We start from the raw sequence: 15963 nt of genomic DNA, 5'->3' as shown, positions 1-15963 counted from the left end.
TTAGTAAGATTCCATAGAATGAAAATGGCATTGGTCACTTAACCAAATTTCTGTTGACGGCTAGTTGTTTTTTTTCCAGATTTTCAGTGTTACAAAACCACCTTCATCCTTATACTTTTTTGGGAAATCAACAAGGATTTCTCTTGGAGAAATATCTAGAAGTGGAATTGCTTTGCTATTCATGTTAATACAGTCTTGAGTTTAACATATACTGCTGAATTGTCCCATCAAACCATTTAATCAGTATCCGTGAATAATCATTTTCCTGGAATCGATGTTTTTATAACAAGTGCCCCACTGACTTGGATGCAGGTGTCTAAGGACCCTACTTTGAGAACATAGTGGTCTTATTGGCTGACTATGGCTATGACAACACTGCACTTATAGAAGTTATCCCCAAACCCACTGGCTTAAAATAACAAGGTTTTGTTGTGGTCGTGGTTGTAGTTGTTTTCTCAGTGTAATATACAGCTGGGACCACAACCCAGCTAGGCTTGGCAGGACTCCAGGCTCAGAGTTCCCAGTTGCCCACTGCAGGTCTTGGCTCCAGGCTTCAGGTCAAGTTCAGGTCTGTTCTATGAGTGTTTATGATGGGGCCCAGGTTCAAGGGGTCAGTGCCTTCCTGGGAAACACTTATTTTATGGCTATTATACCCCAACCAAGCCAAACCTTTTATACCTAGAGTTGCCGTTGTGGCTCAGTGGGTTAAGGATCCAACAGTGCCTCTGTGAGGGTGCAGGTTTGACCCCTAGCCTCACTCAGTGGGTTAGGGATCTGGCATTGTCACATGCTGTGGTGTAGGTCACAGATGCAGCTTAGATCAGATGTTGCTGTGACTGTGGCATAGGCTGGCAGCTGTAGCTCCAATTTGACCTTTGGCCCAGGAACTTGTATGTGCCACTAGATGCAGCTGTTCAAAAAAACCTCTCATACCCTTTTAAGTATAGTCATTTCTTGGTAAGCAAGGGGAATTGATTTCCACAACCCCCACAGACACCAAACTCTGCAGATGCTCAAGTCCCTTATATAATATGCTGTAGTACCTGGATATAACCTACACACATCCTCCCATATACTTTAAATCACCTATAGATTATCTAATAAAATGCAGATACCATATAGATAGCAGTAAATACAACGTCCAGATAAATAATGACCAGCACGCACAGATCCAAGTTTTGCCTTTTGGAACTTGCTAGAATTTTTTTCTCTGTCCTTTTAATATTTTCCATCCTTGGTTGGTGAAATCCTCAGTTGTGGGACCTGTGGATAAGAAGGGCTGACTGTACATCCAAGACCATATGTATACACTCTTAGGACCTCTGCTTGCCTTGTGATCATTGAGAAGTCAAGTGGCCAAACCCACACCAGTGGGGAAGGAGCATCTCCTTATCCTTTGGTTGCTGACTCTGCCAAGTGACAGCAAAGGGAAGTGAAGAATCAGGACCAGTTCTTTTTCATGCCAGTCCACCATAGTGCTTAAGGGCACAGGCTTTGGCTCCAGAACCACCTGCTTTTGGATCCCTTGTTTTGAATTTCCGTAGGGAAATTACCAAGTATAGTTGACCCTTGAACATCTCAGAGATTGGGGCACCCACCCCCATGTAGTCAAAAATCTGTTTTTAACTTTATAGTCAGCCCTCTGTATCCACAGTTCTACATCCACAGATTCCACCAGCCCGGGATTGTGTGGTTCTGGTACATATTTATTGAGAGATTTACGTGGAAGTGGACTTGGGCAGTTCAAACTCGTGCTGTTGGACGGTCGGTTGTATAGAGCTATTGTTCCCCACTGTTGTGCTGAGACGATCCTCACCAGAAACATGTTTTGGTCAACTTATAATATTTAATTTAGACAAATGTCTACTTTTAATATTTAATTTTTTTTAATTTGGTTTCAAAACTGCTTTTAGAGTGGCACAGTTGTTCAGTGTCCTGTGAAAAACACATTCCTACAAGTTAAAAAAATCCAGTCCTAGCTCCCTTGCCTCCTCTTGTTAATGTGCTAGTCACACCTTCCTTTGTGTTCATTCCAGTGGGGTTTAGAGTGAGTCACTTACTTCTCAGTTTATTTTATTCAAAGGAAAAAAAAATACAGTAATTACCATAATTCCTTAAAGGACCTCAATTTTGAAAATGAATGACCCGAGGAGTTCCCATCGTGGCTGAGTGGTTAACGAATCCGACTAGGAACCATGAGGTTGCGGAATCCCTGGCCTCACTCAGAGGGTTAAGGATCTGGCGTTGCCGAGAGCTGTGGTGTAGGTCGAAGATGCGGCTTGGATCTGGAGTTGCTGTGGCTCTGGTGTAGGCCGGCGGCTACAGCTCCAATTAGACCCCTCGCCTGGGAACCTCCATATGCCACGGGTGCATCCCTAGAAAAGGCAAAAAGACAAATAAAATAAAAAAATAAAAATGAACAACCCGATTTCCCTGGTGGCCTAGCAGATTGGGGATGTGACATTGTCACTGCAGTGGTGTGGTTTTGATTCCCAGCCCAGAAACTTCCACATGCCATGGGTGTTGCCAAAAACAAACAAACAAACAAAACAGAACAACCCAAAAAAGATTAAGTGGGTTTTCCATTAATTTTATCTATTTCTGTTTTTTTGAAATTTTTATTAAACTATAAAGCATTATACACACAGAAACTGTTTTAATGAACAAGATAAAAATTTTTATTGTTATGATTATATACTGTATGAAATTCAGATTGATAATTTTTATCTTTTTTTTTTTTTTTTTGGCTGCCTACAGCATATGGAGTTCCTGGCCAAGGATCTGATCCAAACAATAGTCGTGACTTGCGGCAATGCCAGATCCTTTAACCTATTGTGCAGGGCGGGGGGTCAAATCTGTGTCCTGGCCCTGTAGAGATGCTGCCACCACCAATCCTATAGTGCCACAATGAGAATTCTGAGAATTTCTATCTTGAGAATTTTTTAAAATTCTAGGTATTTCAAAATAAATAATAAATAATCTTTTTTTAAAATTAAATTATAGTTGATTTACAAGGTTGTACTGGGGCGTTCCCGTTGTGGTGCATCAGGAATGAATCCAACTAGTATCCATGAGGACATGGGTTCAATCCCTGGCTTCCTTCAGTGGGTAGGGGATCCAGTGTTGCCATGAGCTGTGGTGTAGGTCACAGACATGGCTTGGATCCCACATTGCTGTGGCTGTGGCATAGGCCGGCAGCTGCAGCTCCAATTGGACCCCTAGCCTGGGAACTTCCATATGCTGCAGGCGTGGTCCTCAAAAAGCAAAAGAAATAAAATAAAATAAATGTAATAATTTGCATCCACTAACCCCAAACTCCAAGTCCATCCCATTCCCCTCCTCCCTTTGGCAAACACAAGTCTGTTCTCTATGTCTGTGAGTCTGTTTCAGTTTTGTAGATAGGTGCATCTGTGCCGTATTTTAGATTCCAGATATGTGATATCATATGGTATTTGTCTTTCTCTTTCTGACTTACTTCACTTAGTATGAGAGTCTCTAGTTCCATCCATGTTGCTGCAAATGGCATTATTTCATTCTTTTTATGGCTAGTATTCCATTGTATATATGTACCACATCTTCTTTATCCATTCTTCTATTGATGGACATTTAGGTTGCTTTCGTGTCTTGGCAATTGTAAATAGTGTTGCAGTGAACACAGGGGTGCATGTATATTTTCGAATTAGGGTTTTCTCCAGATATATGCCCAGGAGTGGGATTGCTGGATCATATGGTAGCTCTATTTTTAGTTTTCTGAGGAACCTCCATACTTTTTTCCATAGCGATTGTACCAATTTTCATTCCTACCAAGAGTGTAGGAGGGTACCTTTTCTCCACACCCTTTCCAACGTTTGTTATTTGTAGACTCATTAATGATGGCCATTCAGACCAGTGTAAGGTGGTACCTCATTGCAGTTTTGACAAAATCCTATTTCTTAATAGTCATCTTTTCCGCAAAAATTTATAGTCTCATTTGTCTAGAATTTTTGAAAGGCAAAAAACCTCAGGAGTTCCAAAGCACACCTTACAATCAAAATGTTTTCACCAAAAAAACCTCTACAGATGCTGAAAATATGGCCCAGTTTGACTTCTCTTTAGATTTGGGAAGTTTACATACTAATACAGTTTAGACTAAATCGGTCATTGAATAATGTAAAAATTAATATAGATGTATGAATTTGCTAGGGCTGCTAGAACAGCATATCTCAGCCTGGGTGGCTTAAACCATAGAAATCTGTTTCTCACAGTTTGGAAAGCTAGAAATCCATCCAAAATCAAGGTGACTGCAGGTCTGTTTTTTTCTTCAAGGTCTTTCTCCTTGGCATGCAGAGAGCCACCTTTATATGGTGTCCTTGTATGGTCTTTCCCCTGTGTGCATGCGTCCCTAATGTCTCTGTGTGTCCTCATCGCCTCTTCTTAGAAGGACACCAGTCATCGGATTTGGTCCCACCTTAATGGCCTGATTTTAACCTAATCACCTCTTAAAAGCCTTATTTCCAAATCCAGTTGCATCCTGAGGCATGGGGGCTAAGAGCTAAGGGCTTCAACATATGAATTTTGGAGGGACACAATTCAGCCTATAACAATAGATTATGAACAAAATAACATTAAAGAATTTGTGTAGCTTTATAGAGATGTCATTCATATAGCATATGATTCACTCCTTTATATAATTCATATACCATATGTTTCTTACCCTTTAATGGCTTTTTGCAGACTCTCGGAGTTGTTCCACCATCACCACAATCAATTTAGAACATTTCCTTTAACCCCAGAGTAACCCCAAACCCCTTAGCCATCACTCATTCATTTTCTTCCCATCCCCCCCATGCCAGCCCTAGGCAACATCTAATCTATTTTCTGTCTTTATAGATTTGCCTATTTTGGATATTTCATTTAAATAGTATCATACAATATGTGGTTATTTGAAACTGGCCTCTTTCATTTTGGAATAATAGTTTCAAGGCTTATCCATATCATAACACGTTTTGGTACTTTTTTTTTTTACTGCCAAATGATATTCCATTATATGGATATACCACATTTTATGCATCCATTAATCATCTTGCAGACATTTGAGTTATTTCCACTTTTTGGCTATTGCAAATAATGCTGCTCTGAACACTCATGTACAAGTTTTATGAGGACATATGTTTTCATTTATCTTGAGTATATACCCAGGAGTGGAATTACTGGAGCATATGGTAACTAAGCTTACCTGTTTGAAAATACTAAAGATTTACTCCAATTATTGTTATTCACACTAAATCACCAAGTAAAGATATTCCATCTTCATGGGCTGGAAAACTTAATATTATTACGATGTCAGTTCTTGATGACATTGATCTGTTGAGCCAAGGCAATCCCAATCAAAATCTCAACAGAAGAGATAATAGAATTCTAAAATTTTTAAGGAAACAAATGACTTAGCCAAAACTATGTTGAAGAAGAAGAAGAAGAAAGTTGGAAGAGCTGTACTATCAGATTTGAAGACTTACTATAAAACTATGAAGCAGAGTGATACTGGGGCAAGGATAAACAAGTACATCAGTGTAACAAAATACACTCCAGAAGTAGACCCATAGGCATATAGTCATTTGATTTGCTACAAAGGCACCATTGCAATCTAACAGGAAAGGATGGTCTTTTCAATACAAGGCTACCAAATCATTTGCACATCTGCGAAAAAAACTGAGCCTTCACACTTACCTCAAACCATACACCAAAATTAATTTGAGGTTACATCATATTCCTAAACATGAAAAGTAAAACTCTAGAGAAAAACGCAATCGAATATCTTCACCTTGGAGTAGGCAGATTTCTCCAAAGGATTTCAACTATAAAACGTGATAAATTGGATCTTTTTAAAAAGGCAAATTATAAAATAAGAAAAAACACCACTAAGCAAGTGAATAGGCAAGTCACACTTAGAGAAAATATTTATAATGCAGATTCTTACAAGATACTCAAACCCAGAATATATAAAGAACTATACATCTATAAGAAAAAGAAATTATTTAAAAATGGGCAAAAGACTTGAACAGGCCTTTCACAAAGGAGGATATTGAGATGGCCAATAAGTATTGGAAAAGGTGCCACACAACATTATTCATCGGGAGTTCCCGTCGTGGCACAGTGGTTAACGAATCTGACTAGGAACCATGAGGTTTCGGATTCAATCCCTGGTCTTGCTCAGTGGGTTAAGGATCCGGCATTGCCGTGAGCTGTAGTGTAGGTTGCAGACACGGCTCGGATCTGGCATTGCTGTGGCTCTGGCGTAGGCTGGTGGCTACAGCTCCGATTAGGCCCCTGGCCTGGGAACCTCCATTTGCTGTGGGCGTGGCCCTAAAAAGACAAAAAGACAAAAAAAAAATTGCTCATCAAGGAAATGCAAATTAAAGTTACAATGCGAGAGCATTGATGGGCTGATAGCAAAAGGACTGCCCAGTGTTGGGTGAGGAGGTAGAACAACTAAGAGGTCATTTACTGCTAGTGGGGTACACGTTTGTTCCACTATTTTGGAAAATTGGCAGTAAAGTTAAGCATATGCCTATCACCCCATGTCCCTGCGACTTCACTCCAGGTATATACCCAGAAGTCAGTGCCTATACCTACTTGTGTATGAATATTCAGAGCAGCTTTATTCTTTTTTTTTTTTTTTGTCCTTTTTAGGGCCACACCCTGGCACGTGGAAGTTCCCAGGCTAGGGCTCAAAGAATCAAAGCTGTAGCCACCAGCCTACACCACAGCCACAGCAACAGCAGATCCGAGCCGTGTCTGCAACCTACACCACAGCTCATGGCAATACTGGATCTTTAACCCACTGAGCGTGGCCAGGGATTGAACCCGCGTCCTCGTGAATGCTAGTTGGGTTCATTACCACTGAGCCATGACAGGAACTCTCTCATAGCAGCTTTATTCTTAATGGCCAAACACTGGAAACAATCTACATGTTCATCAGCAGAAGAATGGATTGATGAACCTGGATAAAGTTATACGATTGGATACAGTGCAGAGCAATAACAAAGAATAAACTATTGATACCTGCCAAACAAAGATAAAATCTCAGACTTACAGCACTGAGTGAAAGAAACTAGACACAAAAGAGTATGATCTATAGGAGTCCATCTACATGGAGTTTAAAAAAAGAATTAATCAATGATGATAGAGTTTAACCTAGGACTGTGTTGGGGTCGGGAGGGTATTAACTGGGAGAGGGCACAAGGGAACCTTCTGGAGCAAAGGCAATGTTCTAAACCTTGGTGAGTTTGGTGATTCGATTGGTGAATACATAAGTGAAAATCCCCTGAGCTGCACACTTAAAGACTAGTGCACATTATTAAATGTAAGTTGTTCCTCTGTAAAAAATAAATGAGAAAGACTGCTCCTATTAATAGAGATTTTATAAGGACTTAAATTTCAGTTTACTCTCTCTTCGGAGGGCAGAAGGAATGTTAAACTTCTCTGTGCCTCGCTTTCTCCTCTATAAACAGAGATAAATCCCTCATGTCTATTAATGTGATAATGAGGTAAAGTATATAAAATATGCCACCTAACTTCTCTCTCCCTCGGTTTTCCTATCAGTAAAATGGGTATAATAGTAACTGCCTCGGAGTTCTCGTCGTGGCGCAGTGGTTAACGAATCCGACTAGGAACCATGAGGTTGCGGGTTCGATCCCTGCCCTTGCTCAGTGGGTTAACGATCCGGCGTTGCTGTGAGCTATGGTGTGGGTCGCAGACTCGGCTCGGATCCCGCGTTGCTGTGGCTCTGGCATAGGCTGGCAGTTACAGCTCCGATTAGACCCCTAGCCTGGGAGCCTCCATATGCCGTGGGAGTGGCCCAAGAAATGGCAAAAAAGACCCCAAAAAAAGTAACTGCCTCAATAATTTTTAGCTTCTTCACCTAAAGCACTAAGAACTGTGTGTGACCCAGGAAGCTTTCGATAAATGCTGATAGTGGCAGCTGTTGTAGCTGCTATAAATATGGACTAGAATAATCTCAAGGTCCATTCAGCTGCTCTAAGGTCTGTAAAGAAATGAGAGCCAGGAGAATAGGGTGTATGGCCTCTGACTCCTGCAGCAGGGCTGAGATGAACCCCAAGTCCTTTGTCACCCCACCCTGAGGTCTTTCCAGTGCCCCATGCTGCCTAAATGGAAAAGATGAGTCAGAGAAGCACGAGTTATGTGTTGACACTCACATGCCTGGCCCTGTGCATCCAACAGAGTGGCTGCGAATGTGAAGCATGGAGCGGGGAGAGGGTCTCCCACCTCCTTCTCTTCCCCTATAGGTACTCGGACTACAATTGCTCCTTAGTTACCCCTGATATGCCAGGTTCTGTCCTAAGCAGTTTACTCCTAAGGCTTATTAGCCCCATATCACAGTTGAGAGAACAAACTCAGGGGCACTGAGTAGCCTGCCCAAGGTCACACAGCTGGGAAGCGGGGGAGGCCAGGACTGAGGGCAGCCTGTCTGGTGCCAGAATCCGCTCTCCTGATCTCTGCACTGTGCCACCTCCTTAACAAGCAGGCTCAGCTTTTGTGGGAACCTTTCTCAGTCGTGAGTCACTCCTTGAAGCACCTTGCCTCCTCCCTTCTCCACCTCATCTTTCTTGGGCTTTAAGGAGCTGCAACAGCCTGCGTGGTCCAAGTCTTCCCCGGGGCAGAGTTCACTGCCCCCAGTGGCCTCCTCAGAGGCCCCATCCTCTTCCAACCTGCAAAGCTGCCTCTAATGAGCTGGCATGGGAGATGCTCAGGATCTAACGCAGACATATGCCACTTGACATTTTTTTGAAAATTTTTGCACTCCCTTCCTCCAACACCCACCTTTTGGGGGGAGAGCAATGATTTATGACACCTGGGCAGCTTCGCCGTTGCCGTGAGCAAGTCTGTCATGGCTAATGTGGTTTGGGGCTTAGGTGTGTGAAAAGCCCTCAACTCTGCAGACTCCAGGGTCCCCTGTCTTCACAGATGTCAACCTGTGCAATCCTGTTAAATCCAAGACAAAGTCGAAAATGTGGGTCCTGCAGCAGTGCCGGGGGACTCATGTAGATTGCATGCAAAAAGCCCCTCAAATGTGTGCTTCAGTGAGTTCTTTTGGCTATCCTTTCCCCCAAACCAGAATTCTAAAGTAGAACCACATTAACCACGCACCAGAGACTAAAACACAGGCCACTGCCCCCCCCCACCCCCGTCTTTCTAATGCTTTGATTTCTCTGGAGTTCATTGACTTCCAGAAAGTTGTCTATTAGGGGCTAGAGGGGGCTGCCTTTGGGGTAATAGATTTTCTATACCACAGACCTCACGGTATAAAAAGCTGCTCTGAATTTGGGTTCAGATACCATTTACCAGTGTCCCCTGCACCCTGACCCTCATTTTGTGCTCTGTTCTGCTCCTCAGGCCTCCAGCAGATATAATTTGCAAATCTAATAAAGGGCTGAGCAGGTGTCAGAGCACACCAGCCTAGCTGCCTGTCACGACAGGAAACTGTGCTCTTTCCAGACCCAAATTTATGTCCAACCTACATCAGCTTTACATGGTGCCACGCTGCTGTAGAAAGTGATTTACTCACGAGGGGTTGCGTGGCAGGAGGCAGACCTTCCGGAGATGTGTGCTAACCCCACTGACATCGCATAAAGACCCCACCTGAGGGTCAGGGCAGTTCTCCTGAAGACCTCAAATCAGAGAGTCTGGGGTGATGCTCTCCGCAGGTAAAGGTGGCAGACATGTGTCCTGGTTGGCTTTCAACCCTGACAGCCATAAAACAGAGGAAGCCAGAGAAGTAGAGCTCGCTTGGTTTTTGTAGATGGCAGAAAACTCATGTGCAGTATCCTTCCTTTATTACCAGTGCACACTCAAAACAAGTCTGTACGTAGTCAAAGGGAAAAAAATCAATATATGCATATTTAATACATATCCACTTAAATAGAGGAAACATTGCATTTTCTAAACATTGGCAGAGGGAACCAAATCTGCCTCTGCTCTTCGGTGAATAATGGAGAGAAGAGTGAAACCCAGATCTTGAGGCTCTTCCAGGGGCATGCGGTGTAGACCAGGAGCAGAGGCAGCCAAGAGGTGGAGGCTAAGCTTTGGCAAGAAAAGGCTCCCTTCCTGCACTAGGACAAGTTCTCCTGGGCTCTGAGGCCATCGGTGGGCCTCCGGGTCAAGCCTGTCTGTGCCAACAACTCACCCCACAAGTGACCTTCTTCAGGGAGTCTTCGTTCTCTTCAGTAGGGAAACCTAGTTGCCATGCTTTGCCATGGTGGGCCATGGAAAATTATTTGGGGGACTCTGACCTCCCACAGTTATGAGACATAGAATGGAGGAGGATATGTGATCCACCTTCCTCCTTTTGATGAGCTCAAAGATAAGGGATGATGGGTACTCTGTCTGCTATTTAAGATTGAGGCTGTCCTGGTGTGCTCGTGGGGAGGGGGGGGGGTGTTCGTAATTTACCCAGGGAAATTAACATTAGCTGCAGTAACAAAAATCCCAGAAGCCTCCAAGGCTTAATATAATTCAGTCACACTCTAATCTAAGGTGGGTTGAGCAGCTCGCTTGCATACCTCTCCTATGAGCTTCAACTCAGGCTCTTTCCATTTCATGGTACCACCATGCCCTAGGGCTTCTTTGAAGCCTTTACTGGATCCTCTGCCTTCATCTGGCCATGAAGGGACAATGATTTGATAGTCTAATGGGATATTTTAGGGGCCAGATCTAGAAGTGGCATCTATTACTTCTGACTTTCCATCAATGAGAACCTGTTGCACACTTCATATAGAATCAAGGGGTCTGGAGAATGCTCTCTCCTCCTGTGCCTGAGAGAAGAAATAGAATCAGTGGAAATTTAGCCATATAGGAATGGAGGTCAACCTGAACTAAAAGTTCAAGGCCTGACAGCATCCCTGCTCTACCTGGAAGCAACATTTAATAATCCCAGTCAATCCTCATATACATATATGTCACCTACATAGTATGATTTCTGGACCATTAGAAAGCTCTCCTGCTCCAAAATGCTTTCCCTAGTCTGCCTTGTCTGGAACTTTACCATTAGAGAATCATCCAATTGGGTTCAACATCATCTTGATCTTTTCGTTCTCTTTTAAAATGTGTGCAAGTGGGAGTTCCCGTCATGGCGCAGTGGTTAACGAATCTGACTGGGAACCATGAGGTTGTGGGTTTGATCCCTGGCCTTGCTCAGTGGATTAAGGATCCAGCATTGCTGGGAGCTGTGGTGTAGGTTGCAGACACGGCTCGGATCCCATGTTGCTGTGGCTCTGGTGTAGGTTGGCAGCTACAGCTCCAATTAGACCCCAAACCTGGGAACCTCCATGTGCCACTGGAAGTGGCCCTTGAAAAAGGCAAAAAGGCGAAAAAATAAAATGTGTGCCAGTTATCAATGTGTTGCCTCCCGGCTCCAAGTTCACCCTTCATTGCCTGCTCTTCAAAAATGGACCTGTACCCTTTAAATATTTTCCTTTGCAGCTGGCACCAATGTAAGTTTTGTGAATAGAGGATGCTGGAGAGACACTGCAGGAGGAAGGGGAACTCTGTCCTGGTTCCCTTACGCTTGCTTTGCAGACTCCCACAGCTTTCCAGGCTCCTGAAGCACCAGTAGCTTCTCCAGTGCCCAGCTCCGGACATGCACAGGGGCCAGAAGTTTCTCTGGCACTTCCCCCACCTCAGGTGGTTTTATAGCAGAGTCCCTCTGTGGATCCCTGTGATCAGCTTTTCCTGACACACTAGAAAGTAGATTTCAAGCAAGCTCCATGGGTGCAGCATCTCAGGGTCTTTCCTGCCATCCATGAGATAGTTCTCCAGCCCTAAGGGTTGTTGCTGTTCCCTAAGTGCCATTCCTATAGAGTTCTCTCTCTTTTTTTTTTTTTTTTGTCTTTTTGCCATTTCTTGGGCCGCTCCCGCGGCATATGGAGATTCCCAGGCTAGGGGTCAAATCGGAGCCATAGCCACTGGCCTACGCCAGAGCCACAGCAACGTGGGATTCAAGCCGAGTCTGCAACCTACACCACAGCTCCCAGCAACGCCGGATCCTTAACCCACTGAGCAAGGCCAGGGATCGAACCTGCAACCTCATGGTTCCTAGTCAGATTCGTTAACCACTGCGCCACGACGGGAACTCCTATAGATTTCTCTTTACGTCTTTCTAATTCTTTGCTACTTTAATACCCTGTTAGAGTTAATCATTTTTTTATGTTATATGCTCTCTGTCCAAACTACTGTGTAGAGCCTCCCTCTTGATTGGATCCAGAGTGATATGGGCTGCAAATGTCCTTGGGGTTGAATTCACAAGAAGTCAAGGACATTTTAATGTAAAATAGTTGTTTTGTTTTCCCAGGCAACGAGAGAGCAGTGGGTACCTTGGAGCTAAGAGAGGGGGCTATGTGAAGAAAGACCTAGCAAGAGATGATGGAAAAATCCAAAGGATAAACTTTGCCTAATTTACAGTTTTACCGTGGGCTGACAATAGCTGTGAAGTGTTCATCTTTATTTCAGGGCAAAACGTCTTTGGTTCCCTAGGGTCAGCCTACCAGCACCAGAAATAGAATGAAAGCACAAGTTTTTCTGGTGAAGCAGCAATGATTGTACTTTGATAAGCTCAGTACGTTGCCCCCTTTGTTGTTTTGTTTCTTAATCATACATAAAAGTGTGTTGCCATATAAAACAGAAAGAGGACAATTCTGGACATTTTATTTCACTGAACAGAGCCAGGCTACTCCCTGGGTATACATTAGCTCCTTCAGACAGGACATTACCACCTTCAGGCTGCAAGGAAAACGTGAATCAAAACCATGAGGATTATCAGACAAAGACATGGCTCAGTTATAGAGAGGCTGGCATTGTCTTTCTCTGGGGGTTGTTAAAAATAGGATGGCAGCTCCTGTCTTTAGGATGGTGTTAGTGTGGTCTTGATTAAAGGCAGGAGTCGGAACAAGGCAACAACAAGCTCCCTTCCAACGTAAAAAAAGAAAACTTTTTATTTAAAGTAATGTATCTAGGAGTTCCCGTAGTGGCACAGCGGAAACGAATCCAACTAGGAACCATGAGGTTGCGGGTTCGATCCCTGGCCTTGCTCAGTGGGTTAAGGATCCGGCATTGCCTTGGGCTGTGGTGTAGGTCGCAGACACGGCTCGGATCTGGCATTGCTATGGCTGTGGTGTAGGCTAGCAGCTATAGCTCCGATTGGACTCCTAGCCTGGGAACCTCCATATGCCGTGGGTGTGGTCCTGAAAAGAGAAAAAGACAAAAAATAATGATAATAATAAAGTAATATATCTACACAATTTAAAAAACAAATGGTACAGAAGACCTATTTAGAAAACCAACTATCCTCTGCCTTACCTTCTTCTCCCACCATCCATTGATTCCTTCTCCTCAGTTCTCTTTATGTTGTGATTTATACCTTTTTCATATTCCCTCGTTAGCATTCTGATGGCCCCGTGGAAGGGAGCGGATAGAAACTCATGTGTGCAGCCTGCCATCTTGAAAAATAAGCTTCCTCTCAATGTTGATTCAGTTTTTTCTTAGGCAAGACCATAAGAAATAGAATTCAGTGTTCTGAAAATTCTCTGCTTACCAAGTCAAAAATGCATGTATATGTGTATCATTTAAGCCTGTAAAGGAAACATAATTCTTCCATCAGTCTAGTTCTTTTGACCTTCTAGATATTTCTCTATTGGCCACTTGCCTTCAGAACCCAGACTTTTTGTCCTCACCCATCTGGTGCTCTTTGGACAAGCAGTACGTTGAGCCTCTATGTCTCAATTAAAATTTTCCACATAAGTCAACTCTTATGATAGCAGATGATAATATTATTACCAGGATAAAAACAGCAATAGCAAAGAGTGTCTGGGCCACAACCCCGAAGTGCCATGCCCTGTGAAGGGGGACGCAGGCAAAGGAACTAGAGCTGAAGTGGCTAAAGTGTCAAATCCCCACTCTGTGTAATTACACTCTTCCAAGGGTGGCTGTCCCCTCTCATAATCACTCATCCTCAGCTGGGGCCTCCTGCTGTATACCCTCCCCCTCTACCCCGCCAGACAGAAAAATGGAGGGCTGGGTGGTACATGGAAGAGAGAAATGAAGCTAAATTGATCCAACCCACTGCTAGTGAATCCAGTTATACCTCACGTTATCCCAATTTCACTTCTCCTCAACGGCGACAAACACCCCAGAAGGCCCTGCCTGACAGGCTCGGAGACGCTAAAGCAGGGATTTAATCCATCATGTGCCCCACGTTTAAGCTCCTTTATGCTCCTGGCCATTAGCTGATCATCTTGGTTTATTGACAGTTGTTTTAAAGACAGCTAAGGAGACAACACTCGTGAAAGGCACCTTTATCTGGGTTGGCATCAGCCATAGGGAAAGAGCTGGGGTATCTGCTTTGCAAAAAAAAGAAAGAAAGAAAGTAAAGAAAAAAGTCATCAAAGCTCCTTAGCACATAATACATTTTAGTAATCAGAGCCAGAATCCAAAAGCATAATAAAGAAAAGCAAGTGAAAAATCTTGATCATCCTCATATTTTAAATGCCTTATTTCCTGCCAATCTTCTATCTGTTTCCAGAGCAGCAAAAGTTGCCCACTCTGCCAGCGCCTTTGTCATCTGCCAGCTGTTACTTTCCTGAAAAAAGGGTCAGAAGGCTGCTGGTAGCTAATAGCCAGACACAAGCTGTGAGGAAGAACTGTCCCTTGGGGGTTTTAGCTGCTGGCTGATTGTCAGCTGAGAGCTACAAGTCCTGGTTTGATAAAAGCCAGCTAGAGCTTTCAACCCTTCTTTTTTCTTTTCTTCTTCTTTTTTTTTTTTTCTTTTTCCATTTGTGCTCTGAAATTGTTGTACACTCCACATGGAAGTCCCTGAGCACGCGGGCCTTTGTTCTGCCTTGTTAGGCACCCACAGAAGAGCCCGCTCCAGACAGTCACTTTGCAGGGGTGGGGTAAGTGAGGCAGGAGAAGGTGGGGTGAAGCAGGAGAAGAGGGCTTGGGGTGGAGAAGCTCCTCAATGCCCGGTGGCCCATGAGCAACCCTGAGCGAGGATGAAGCAGCCGAGAGCGCAGGCTCAGACTGCTTGTTTCTTGCGACAGCTGGTGGTAGGGTAGGATATGCTTGTACGTTAGAGTTAGAATGCATTGACTCGAAGCCCCCTGAAATGAAATGAGTCACCAGCTCCCTGCGCCAGGCATGAAATCCAAATCTTAAACTGTCTCAAGGCTCCCAAATGTTCCCAGAGGCCAGCAGTCAAGAATTCCCTTCTCCGCAATGGGGGGTGGAACTCAGGGCTCTGTGGATTTCAGGGGGTTGGGCCAGAGGAAGAGGGGCAGCAGGAATTCTGCACACAATGTGCTTTAAATTCAGATGCTTAGGGGCTGTCGTGTGCGTGTGCAATGCATCAGTGATGAAAAATAAACACCCAGCAGAAGCTGGCTTGGAGTAAAGATGAGTGCACAATAAATTTCAACCGGTTCAATTAATCGCTTGCTGCTTGTTGTGAATATTAATCCCAGGGAGGGAGCTGGCTTCAACCCAATCAAAAGACAGGTGAAAACAGAAAACAGCAAAACATTTGGGATCTTTAGAAGGAAGGCTTACCTGTGAGCCAAGCGTTGATGCTGAGTCCTGAAGAGAAGCAGAATCTGCAAAACAGCCCCTCCTGTCTCTGTGCTGCAGTAACCGGCTCTCCCTGCCCTCAGCCCTCGCCTGTCCCCTTTGGCACTCCTCAGGGCCTTGTATGGGAAAGGCTTGGCCTGAGGCTGTGGAAGATGAAAGAGCTGAGACTCCGAATTTGTTTGGGGTTTTTTTGTTGTTGTTTTTTGTTTTTAATTGTAGTAAAATACACCTAACATAAAATTTACCAGAATTTTTTCATCATCCCAAACAGAAAAACACTGCACCCACTTAACAATAGTACCTCATTCTCCCCTCCCCCAGCCCCTGGTAAACCTCTATTCTACTTTCTCT

At 43.9% G+C, this 15963-nt stretch overlaps 1 long non-coding RNA gene across 1 annotated transcript in view; it reads right to left on the bottom strand.

Annotated features, from left to right (window-relative positions):
• LOC125117175 (uncharacterized) overlaps positions 1–15759 on the bottom strand; it is a 35620-nt gene extending 19861 nt beyond the window's left edge. Inside the window, exon 1 of the long non-coding RNA XR_007132536.1 lies at positions 15595–15759. This is a non-coding gene — a long non-coding RNA (uncharacterized LOC125117175). The remainder of the gene's footprint in view (positions 1–15594) is intronic.
• Between the last annotated feature and the right edge of the window lie 204 nt (positions 15760–15963).

This window comes from Phacochoerus africanus, chromosome 2 (assembly GCF_016906955.1).
Source record: "Phacochoerus africanus isolate WHEZ1 chromosome 2, ROS_Pafr_v1, whole genome shotgun sequence".
NCBI classification, from domain to species: Eukaryota; Metazoa; Chordata; class Mammalia; order Artiodactyla; family Suidae; genus Phacochoerus; species Phacochoerus africanus.
The sequence above is the reverse complement of the archived record's forward strand: the minus strand, read 5'-3'. Positions and strand labels throughout refer to the sequence as shown.